Genomic DNA, 10440 nt, shown 5'->3' with positions numbered 1-10440 from the left:
AACCCAGTGGCATAACTGTAATATTTTCGAAATTGGTTTTTAAAAACCAGAAAATTCTCTCTCTCTCTCTCTCTCCCCCTCTGGTTCGCATGACAGCAACCCCCCCCCCCCCCCCCCCTCCCCCAATTTTATTTTAAAACATCTGCACGGTTTGGAGGCCACTGCCGCCGCCACAGGCATCCATCGGCCACGAGGCCGAACCCAAACGAACCGCCGCCACCTCCACTTTCCTTCCCGACCAATCTCAATCGCCGCATTTCGCCGGAAAATGCAAAAACCCGATCGGTTTTGACCCATTTTTTCCATCGTTCGTTCTCATCCTCTCAATGTGTTCTAGCTACTGGTTGTGTTATTTAGGAGCAATTTCTGCGTTTTGAAACGAATTTAAGCAATTAAAGTTTTCGCCGATTTTGGCCCTCGATTCCGACCACCTCCGGTCACTTTTTGGGGTTGGCCCAAGGACAAAAGATGCTCCACTCAATGTGCTGATCATGCAGGTATAGGTTTTGATCGATGGTTTTGAGATTTTCTGGTCACCGAAATTTCTCTAGACACCCAAGCGATGTCGGAGCGTGTGGCGGCTCATGGGCACTGTTTGGGTATGCCTCTTGATCCTAAAATGTTCCCCATGTCATCCTGAGCACGACGGTATGCTTAGATTTAAATTTGGTTATCGTTTGATCGTCGATCGGATATCGCATATTAGGCATTATCCGGGTTCGATATGTTTGGGCCGTTGGATCGACTTCATTTTAATATATGTTGATATAGGCATCCCTAGGAGCGTGTAGGAATTCGCGGATCGTGAATCGGAGCCCCGAATGTTTCAATTCAATAACTTAAAGTTTGCGTTAAACGATAACCGTCCGATCATGCAATCGCGAGCGATCCGACCGTTCGATTCAAACCAAACTTGCAACGTGTACTCTAAACTTTGTTGAACTTTATAGGAACTTTCGGATTGTAAATCGGAGGTCATGGGCCCCGCGGGCCCAGTTGACCAAGTTTGGGTAGATTGACCCTCGGTTGTCTGTGAGTCATCTGAGGTAGTTTCACCTTTGGAGGAGTACTAGAATGATCTTATTGACGAGTCTTGACTGTTATTTGAGTTATGTTGATTATGTGGGATTAAGAGATTATTTTATTGTTTTAAATTGTGGGGTTATCGGATGTTATATTGTTATTTGAAGTTTATGCAATATTTGAAATTATGGAATATATGATTTTGGGATACTTGATTTGGTTGGTTGTGAAAGTGAGTCTTGGGACTCGGCTATGATTATTAAGAAGTGAGTGGACTTTGTTTTGAAAGTGCATTATTTTGATCGATTGAATTAATATGCATTAAACATGGATTATTCTGACTATGGGATATATATATATATATACATTGCTAAAAATTGGAGTTTTGACTATTTCGATATTTGAGAATCATGGTGGTTTTGAATATGAATTTTATGTTTTGAGAAATTGCAATTCATACTATGATGAAGTAATTGGGCAAAAGATTTATATGAGTTAAGATACCTTGTGATGGTGATGTGAAGATGTGAATGCACTATGCTAAGTACCCTCCCCTGGTTGTTGTACTCACACGTGGCGTTGGATGATTCCGGCATGTGGGCATATATGGTTGGTTGTTAATTTATCACATGTGGCGTTGGATATTCCGGTGTGTGATAAAGTTGTCTGCGTGCGTAGGACTTAGTGCTATGGTACCCACACATGGTGTTGAATGATCCGACGTGTGGGCATATATGGTTATGTGGTTAGCTTATCACACGTGGCGTTAGATTATTCGGCGTGTGATAAAGCAGTCTGCGAGCATAGAACATGGTTTGGTTACCTTACTACACGTGGCGTTGGATTATTCCGGCATGTCGCAAAGGATCCTGACATTTTGATTACTGTTACTTTACTACACGTGGCGTTGGACTCTCCGACGTGTAGGTAGTAAAGTAATGGGGACAGGGACAATGATTATTATACTATGAAGGGAAAAAGGGTAATGTTTAAAAGAATTGTGGTCGGCTTATGTGCTTTGTTAAAGGGATAGGGTTATTGGATCATGAGTCTTGAGTATGAAGGGAGTAAAGAAAAATGGCTTTGTTGTTCATGGGCAGAGATATGGAGATTTTATTTAAAGGGAAAAGATGATTCTAAAATTCAACTTGTGGGTATTATTGAAAATGATGGTATGTTATCGGAACCACGATTTGTGACATAAGAACTACCTGTGGCTTGATCCCTCACAAAGGGGTACGTAAGTAGCCTGGGGACTTACCTAGGTGTAGCCGCGAACTAAAGTTATTTTTGGAACTTTAATTTAGTCGTTCGGATCTAGTCTCACTTCTTTTGGTCTTTGGATAAGTTTGGTTTCGACTTTATCGGTGGTCCTTAAGCTCGATTGAAAACGAGGCTTGATTGAGTGTTTATTCGTATTCCCGTTTGACTAAGTGAGTGCTGTTAAAGTGTGGTTGTGGTCAAGACAGGTATGAAACCCATTTTGGATTGTTGTACGATTTGGGCCGAGCCCTTAATCTACTTGCGAATGTGTTTGGTTGTTAGACATCGCATCATGATGAAATTTGGGAGGATATTTTATGTTATTTTCGAAGGGCATGCATAAATTAGTTTGAGTTCATTAATTGCTTTGTTTAAGTTCTATTTTTTTTTTTTTATACTTAAGAGCATTGCTGGAGGTGCTGCTTCGAATTATTTGAAGGCCGGAGGCCATCTATGTAAACTGCATGAATTTATCTTGTGCATGCTGCCGGTTGGTGATATTAAATGTGTTTTTAATAGGTTGAGAAATTTGGGGAAAGTCCAATTTTCAGGGGAGACTCTGCCAAAATTTTCGGCAGAAAGTTTCTTTTTGTTAGTAAGTGGGCACGACATTGGTTTGATGTCAGAAACTCCACAGGATTCATCCCATATTTCGAGGAATTCGGGGTGGATCCTGTCATGTGATGTTGGAGTTATTGCATAGCATAAATCAGTTTAAGTACATGCCAATACCATCGGTGGATAAAATGCATTTGTGATAATTTACAGCTGCACCTAGCTTTTTAGGCTAACTTGCCTACTTATCTTGTGAAGGGATCACGTCAAATGTAGTTCACCCTCTTTGAGTTGAGGTCATGAAGGGGGATTTTGATACTTGTGACTGAATCTAGCTTTTTAAGAATTAGACTACCTACGTACCCCTTTTGAGGGATGAAGTCGACCGTAGTTCTTTTACTCATGACACCATCTTTAGGTTTTGAGCCCAATAAGCACTTTTTTTCCACCCTAATTTTTCCTTGCACTGCACTTTTGGGTTTTCAGTCCAATGAGCTATTTTTTCTTCTCAAACTTCTGCTTGGGCCACTCATTCGGGTTTTCAACCCAACAAGCCATTTTTGTTGTTGTTGTTAAAAACTAGCTTTTTTCGAGCTTCCAATGCATCGGACCATTAGACAAATTTTTTGTTGAACTTCGCATTAACATAGGGCAAAACACGTTTCCCTTCAGAGTTTGACAACTCGTAAACTCATTAGCAAAGACCTTAGGAAAGACGTTAGTCCCTGCTGGTTGAACAGTGTTAATGTAATTCCTCTACATTTGGATGGTTGACATCTTGCTCTCTTTTCTCCTTGACGGAGGTGCAGTGAACTTGAGCGATGTCGTTGTTCCATGTTAACCCTTTTGAGCTTTTTGAAAATCGCCTTTCGTTGACTCTTGGTCATCCATTTTTTTTGTTGTTGGTGTGAACCTTCCCTTGTTGATGATTGGAAAGATCCTTTAAACGTTGAAAGACTAAGACGCGAAGCACCTCTGTACCCACCTCATCTCCTCTATACACGGATTTTTTGAGGTTAGTGAGAAGTTCAAGTTCATAAACTTTTGAGTTTGGTTTTGGGAGAGTTGCTTTGAGTACTCCATTCACTTGTTGAATTGTGAGGGTTGCATTGCTTTTCTTCTCCTTTTACCATTTTGATATATATTTTTTTTAATATTTGGCGGAGAAGATTATGATGTTGGCCAAGATACTTTCTTCTAGATGATTACTCGTTTGTTTGGGCTATCAGTTTTCAAAACTAATGGAAATTACCATACTGGCCCTTGAATTAGGCTGATTGGACATTAAGCTGCATCAAATTGGCTATTAAAAGATTGGAAAGATTGTGTTGGCTTTTACTTTCTTTATAAAGATTATCATTTGTTTGGTTTTGTTGACTAACTTATTGCGTGCAACTATGTGGTCTTGCCATAATTTTGAATTTTGATGACATAATACTTCGAGCCTTACTTTGTTATCTTTTTTATTGACTCGTAAGTGGAAATTAAAATGGATATGCATTGATTGATGACTTTGCAGATTAGTGGTTCACCATCTTGGTTAGGGTCTTTCCTCAGCATTATTTTGGTTTTGCTCTTAGGGCGTTGGCACAAGCTTCTCTTTCGTCACTTCTTATTTAATTGAGCATTTTGTCATTGAGGAGTGTGCTTCATACGATACTTCTTCCAGATAACGAGCTTCCATCCTTCATCGTCATTAAAAGACGAGTCACCAATGATTACATCACCACCTCGATAGTTCGGTTCGCCCACCACTTCTTTTGCACATAGATCATCCACTTAGTATATGCCCCTCATTGATCGAAACTCCAATCTTGGTGACAATGCTGGCACCGGCACATGATCAAAGGATCCAAACGCAATTGTAGCAACATTTGTATATGTGACTTTGTAAACGTCTAACTCAATCCTTCCTTGCCTCGTCAAATTCATAATCAACTCCTCTAGCACAAAGCACTCCTCTACTGGGTGGCTAACAATTCGGTGGTACTTGCAAAACTTAGGGTCGTTAACTTGATTCATCTCTTCAAGTCGTTAACATTATGGCAATTCAATCACCTTTTTTTCGAGCAAGTCCTCAAGCATACCTACGACATTGGAGTCAGGGAAATGGTACGTTTTTTCCTCCAACTCCTTCAAGGTGCGTCGACATCTGTCCACCTCTTGGGATGACTCCATCCTTTTGACTTTTCTCTTCTTATCCCGGGTGGAGATTTTGACGGGGACAGTGTTGATTATCATTGCTTCCTTGGTAAGCTTCTTAGTAGGCTTGTCCGTCTTTTGCCCAAAAACTCTCTTTTTTATGCTCCATGACAGGTTCATTATTTTCCCCATGGCTAGTGATACTTAACTCCATATCATGGGCATGAGTGGCTAGCTCCTCAAACGTGCATGGTTCAATCCCTTGTGGAATGTAGAGTAACCCCCAATGCATCCCTTGAATGCACATCTCAACTATCGATATCTCCAAAAGCATATCCTTGTAATATAGGCTTAATAACGAGTGCCATTGATTGATGTAATCGACGATGGGTTCATCCTTCCATTGCTTGTATTCGCGAGTTCCATCATGCTCACGGTGCTACGAGTGCTATAGAATCAATTCAAGAAAACATCCTAACCTAGGAAGGAACGGACTTTTGGTCCATATGATTATTATTAAGTGCTCGTTTGGGAGTGCTTCTTCTTGAAGCGCTTATGACATAAGCAATTCTACAAAGAAGCAGTTTGTCATTTGGATGTCGCATTTAAAAGTGTTTTTACACTACATAAAAGCACTTTTGATAATTTGTTGAGTGTCTGGTTGACACAGTAAAAGCGTTTTTAAAAGTACTTTAAAAAAATTTAAAGAATCCCAAAATATTATAATAAACATAGGAAATAAAAATTATATAGCGATGGATCCCTGCAAAAGACCAAATCCTTAGTAGTTAATTAAGGAGATAACATAGAGATGGATCTATGAAATCAGGTAACAATGGGGTCACAGGGCTGGGATTTGCAGCATTGTTAAAATCAATATACCTATATTGATTACCATAATGCTACATTGAAAAAACAACTAACCTTAGAATCACATATCAGATAAATAATTGAATGTTTGAACATGCAATTTGAGAATGCTTTGTTCAATTCCACTAAACTCATCAAACCAATTCCATTGTTTTATCTTCTTGGTTGGGTCAGGAATTTCCAAACGCTTGGTTTGAGAATATAATGACAACTAGTATAGCAAATCTCCTTCTTCCTAAAGAATTGGTTTGAGAACACATACCCCACTTACAAAGCATTTCTTAGGCTCTAGTTTCCAAAAATATTTCCATATACAGTTTTCAGAAAGCAGTATAAAACAATGGCACTACAATTTCTTAACCCAAAATTGAAAAATTATTTTAAAAACAATACGTTTCCAGCTTTCCAGCTTGTTATGAACACCTTTTTGGCTGCATTGATTCTAGATAGTATGCAGACGAACAAATCAATACAGATTGACCCAAATTAACGTATGAAACTGTTAATTCAGTCAAACCTGCTGCAAATTTTACTCATGAAACAAAACAAAAAGAAATTGACAAGTCCGGTCATACAAATTTCAAAAAAGAAAAAAAAAATCAAAACCATGAAAAAAGACTTCAATTCCTACCCACTAAATAAAAAATTCAAAACCATGAAAAGGACTTCAAGGCAGAGAATATCCAGTTTCATCCAAATAAAAAAAAAATCGTAGGAGAACATATCCAATTAGAGAACTCAAATAAGGACATCCAAAAAGAAAGAATGCCTAAATGGTTTTTAATGATTAGAATACAATCTGCAGGAGGAGCAAGGATGGCCATGGCCTTCAATTGATAGTCTTGTCTTCTACCCGGAAAGAAATCATGAGGCCAAGAGAGAGAGAAATAACACCATGGAGTCTGATGCGAAGCGAGCGACAACAGATGAGGGTATTTTGGCATTTTAGAAAATTAAATAGGGATATTTTCGGTGTTTTGCAATTTTCATTAAAGAGGGCCAAGTGCTTCCCGTGTATTTACTTGGCAGCACTTCTATGAAGAAACATTTCCCAAGTGCTTCTTAAAAACCTACTTCAAGTGCTTTTGAATCCCACCCAAAGCGCTTTTACAATTTCTGCCAAACATCATTTTTAAAAGATAGAAGTGCTTTTACCCATTTGGAAGCACTTTTAGCAATTTCAAAAGCACTCCCAAACGAGCCCTAAGTAACTGTGTCACAACTACTAGAGAGAGAAAACAAGGGTTCAGACGATTTATAAATGTTGGTCGTAAGACTTGTATATAACACTGCATTAGCATCAGAACACTTACTAAAATCTGTCTCCTAGACTCAGTTATGCCAGGCCCAGAAGCCGACCTAGCAAATGTAATTTTGTCAATTTTGTTCATATGACTTTGTTTAATAAAGATAAAAGCATGTTCAAACTTTTGTTGCAAGGGACTTGTAGCTCAAGTGCATTTATCTCTACACCTAAGGTCCTAGGTTTGATTCCCCCTCATCTAATATCACTTGTACATAAAATAAAATAAAAAGAATCAAACTTTGTTAGAAATTTTCTGTGAACATCTTGGTTCATATTTATTCTTCACAGCTCTAAATTAGTGGCATATTAGCTTCCTATAAATCTATGAAATAAATGCATAGAACCCAACTGGAAATTAATTATAATCAAAAGTTCGATTTGCTATTAGTATCAAAAAAACTAATCTAGAGAACCTAATACTGCTAAGTTTATGATGAAGATAAAAGAAGAAGTGAAATAAAATAAATAAATAAATAAAAGTGATGCTTCCATTCTTCATTGAAGGGCATCGCTTATGTATTGATACTTTTCATTCAATTTGAACCAATAATTCAAATGCATTTGTTCCTTGTAGTTCACTTGTGGGTTGTTGTCAAGTTGCTTCGTTTTTTTATTTTGCCACCACTAATTGAAGAAAACTAAATATCGATTTTATATGAGATATCGGTAACCAAATGCATTTCTAATCTCATGGCTGGTTCACTTTTCTCATCCATTGAATCATCCATTCCCTCCCAATTACCATAAATTATGTGTTTATTTGTTGAGATAAGATTCTTTGACAATTTGCTCATTGATCATAACGAAGTTTTCGATCTCTTCTCTCCCATCAAACTCATTCTGCAACGAAAAAATGCAACCGCTCATCCTTAGCAGATAGAAGCTACCAACCCAACAAAAACCGCTCAGCCTTTAGTCTACGGTCTACCCAAATTATCCAAACTGACAATCTCCATCGCTTCCTCTACCGAGATCGCAAGACTACTAGTAAGTCCCTTCACACCTCCATAAGAAACCCGACAAAATGCACTCCATCGCTAACCAAACGAACTTCAAGGGCTCGTTTGGTACGGCAGACTGTCATGGACTGGACTAAATACTAGTACTGTCTTGGATTGGCTTGGCTTGGCATAAGCTGGATAACACTAGTACAGCGTTTGGTGTCTGTTTGATTGGACTAGGACTATTTATTTATTTTTTAATTTTTTAATTTTTTAATTCGTCAAAAAAAAAAAAGGATTATTTTTTTAATATATTTTTTTTGACTTTTCTTCTCTCTCTCCATCTCTTTCCTCGTTTTTCCTCTCTGCTTCACTTTCTTCTTCTTCCCATCTGCATCTTCTTCTTCTCCTTCTCCATTTTCTATCTACTTTTCTTTTCTTTTTTTTGCGAAAATTTTCTCTCCTCTTCCCAGTTTTTTTCTAAAATTTCATCTCCTCTTCTTCTCAATTTTCTCTCCTCTTCTCAGTTTTTTTCAAAATTTTTATCTCCTCTTCTTCTCCATTTTCTTTCCACCCATTTTTATCTCAAAAGAGAGAGAGAGGTTGGGCACTGGGCAGTGGCGTGGGGGTTGGGCTGGGCATAGGGTTGGATTCTGAAACTTCAAAACAGTTATTGCCGGAGTTAATTGAGTTATTTCCTGACTTGGGATTTTGCAGCAGACTTTGAGAGAGAGAGAGAGAGAGAGAGAGAGAGAGAGAGAGAGAGAGAGAGAGAGAGCATCTGCCATTTATGAGGGTGGGAGGTTATGGCCACGACGAGGGGTGAGAGGTGATGGCTGCGACGAGGGGTGTGGTGGGGTGGGAGGTGTTGGCTGCGACTAGGTGAGGAGCGAGAAGGAAGTCGGGAGCGATAAGAAGAGGAGCGGATTAACTAGTCCCCCCTTCACACACGGGACTCAGGAAGCACACCTAAGGAGGTGTTCTTGGTGGGCCCAGGATTGTTAATTCCATTTAACACTAGAACCATGTCACACCAAACATGGGATAAAAAGTTAGTGTAAGCCAGTCCAAGCCTAGAAGGTGTACCAAACAAGCCCCAAGAGACCAAAATAGTTTTAGAACAGTCAACCACCCACACAGGCTTACAACAACCCTAGGGCGAGATATCATGCACGAGAAGCAATGATGGGGCCAAAACCCTAAGGAGACTTTTAAGAAAAAAAACAGAAGGAAGGGACTTTTGGGCCATATAATTATTACTTAATTATTATAGTAATAGTGTTACTGTGTAACAACTACTAGAGAGAGAAAACAAGAGTTCAGACGATTTATGAATGTCGATTGTACGACTTGGACCCCATTGTTGTGATTGCCAAACTAACAAAGCCAAAAGTGTATATTATTGGTACAATTTCTAGCCGCAAATAAGTTCCCTTTTTTGGGTATATGTGGTGGCCCATTTTTAATACTGAATACGACAGATATTGGTGAGCTTTAAAAACACCTAATGATGGAGAAATTATATAATAATATGGATGTACCACGTCATCATATGATACTACCATTAAAATTTTGACACGTGTCCATTTTTGAAAAGAAATTAATTACTTTATTACAACTGGACTTAACTTTTATCTTTTAAAATGAAATTAGAAAAGTCTTAAAAAAGAAAATTAAAGAATTTTCCAACCCTCCGTCTCCAACTCAAAACACCCATAATCCCCAACCTAAGCCACCCCTCTCCCTTGCTCTTCATGTCGACCCCTTGCATTTCTAAAGCTACTCCATGCTCAAATTCCTAGGGTGGCGTCTGTAGCACCTTTCAAAGTATGCTTCAACTCAATCCACATCGGCTGTGCCTTCCACTGATTTTGTGTTGTAGAGTGAGTGCACTAGAGGGTGTGTTTGTAGCAAATTCAATGGTGCAAGTGCGCAAAGATGTGTTGTGTTTGGGATTTGTGGATGCTGGGCTATGCCCAAGTAACCCAAGATGCTGCCATTGTGATCAGAGCGCATCAATTGGAGGACAATCTTCTTCAATTTGATTTGGCTAATAAAAGACTTGGGTTCAAAATCGGATTCTAAAGTGAATTGTCTGCTGAGCATCCGATTTTGAAGAGGAAGAGCAAGGAGAGGGGTGGCACATGTTGGGGGGTTATGGTCGTTTGGGTTGGGGTTGTTTGAAAATTCTTTCTTTCTTTCTTTTTTATTTAAGTTTTTTATTTTTCTAATTTTATTTTAAAAGATAAAAGTTAAGTAAGTCTAGCTATAATAAAGTAATTAATTTCTTTTGAAAAATGGACACGTGTCAGAATTTGAATGGGAGTATCTAACAAGAGA

At 38.7% G+C, this 10440-nt stretch overlaps 1 pseudogene; it reads right to left on the bottom strand.

Moving 5' to 3' along the window:
• Positions 1-4620: 4620 nt before the first annotated feature.
• LOC148296658 (uncharacterized) lies at positions 4621-5275 on the bottom strand (annotated as a pseudogene).
• Between the last annotated feature and the right edge of the window lie 5165 nt (positions 5276-10440).

Source organism: Prunus avium, chromosome 2, assembly GCF_965620075.1.
Source record: "Prunus avium chromosome 2, drPruAviu1.hap1.1, whole genome shotgun sequence".
Taxonomy (NCBI): domain Eukaryota; kingdom Viridiplantae; phylum Streptophyta; class Magnoliopsida; order Rosales; family Rosaceae; genus Prunus; species Prunus avium.
This window is presented reverse-complemented; position numbering and strand designations above follow the sequence as displayed.